Source organism: Physeter macrocephalus, chromosome 4, assembly GCF_002837175.3.
Source record: "Physeter macrocephalus isolate SW-GA chromosome 4, ASM283717v5, whole genome shotgun sequence".
Lineage (NCBI taxonomy): Eukaryota > Metazoa > Chordata > Mammalia > Artiodactyla > Physeteridae > Physeter > Physeter macrocephalus.
In genome coordinates this window covers 99,988,447-99,989,799 of record NC_041217.1, presented here as the reverse complement: position 1 = coordinate 99,989,799, position 1,353 = coordinate 99,988,447, and positions in this window count along the sequence as shown.

Here is a 1,353-nt window from a genome sequence, read left to right as displayed (position 1 = left end):
GGATTGGGCTTCCCTGGTGGCGCAGTGGTTGAGAGTCCGCCTGCCGATGCAGGGGACACGGGTTCGTGCCCCGGTCCGGGAAGATCCCACATGCCGTGGAGCGGCTAGGCCCATGAGCCATGGGATTGAATATAAATCTAAAATTAATTTATATATAGGCTCTCTCTCTCTCTATATATATATTATTTTAATTTTTATTTTTTTGGTTGGGAAGATAAGATCTGGCATAACTGAAAGATCAGAGGATCTAACTTTTCAGGAGCTGTGCTGGAACAGATACATCATTCACTGATGTATCAAAGCTCCCTGGCCTACCTGTCCCCATGGCCCTGTGACCTCCCCACCACAGCCTCACCTGGAACATTCTTTCTACGCAAGCTCCCTATGGGTGTGAGGCTTGGACACAGGGATCCTGTGCATGATGGGAACAGAATTTGTAGTGCATTTGGGAACAGTCTGCTCTTATTATCATATTATATTGTTTCTCAGCCTTCTTCTTGCCGGTCTGAGTGACTTTGTTATGGAAGAGCACCGCCTTGCCTCAGTACCCAGTTCACATGATTAACCCTGATACCAGTCAACATCGCGTGTGCTCTTACCGATGGCCTGTTGTCTTGTCTTCGCAAATGATTATAAGCTTGTAGCGGTTGCTCAATAAATATTTATTGATGGAGTCTGCCTATAATACACTTTACCCTTTTTGTTTTCCTGGACATCTTCTATTAATCTTTCAGTTCTCTGCTTAAAAATCACTTCCCTCGTGTGCTCCTATCCTGAATGCCCAAGGTATCCCTTTGTTTTCTCATTTTAATATTTCCAACTTAATACTTTCTAAGCAGTTATGAAATTTCTTATATAATTTTTTGTCTTTCCTGCTACAGTATGAGCTCTGAGAGGGCAGGAACTGTTCTGACTGGTTGTAACCTAGGACCATTCACAGTACTTTTTTAAAAAGAGCATTTCGGTGTGCCTTTTTAGACCAGACATCACACACCTGAATGTTTGTATGAACCAGACAGCTCACATAGGTGAGTCAAGCCAGCCAGCTGAGATTTGGGGAAGTAGAGATTGCAGGCCTTAATGAGGGGGCAACTGCTGCTTAGCCTCATTAGGACATTACCGAAAGGAAGTGGCCTCTCATTGCTAAAGCTTCTGTTGTTGTTTATTTTTTTCTTTAATTTGAAATCTCCTGGGTTTTAAATACTGACAACTAAAGTTTTTTTTTTTTTAATTAAAAAACCTATAGGGACTTCCCTGGTGGTGCAGTGGTTAAGAATCCGCCTGCCAATGCAGGGATCACGGGTTCGATCCCTGGTCCGGGAAGATCCCACATGCCGCAGAGCAAGTAAGCCC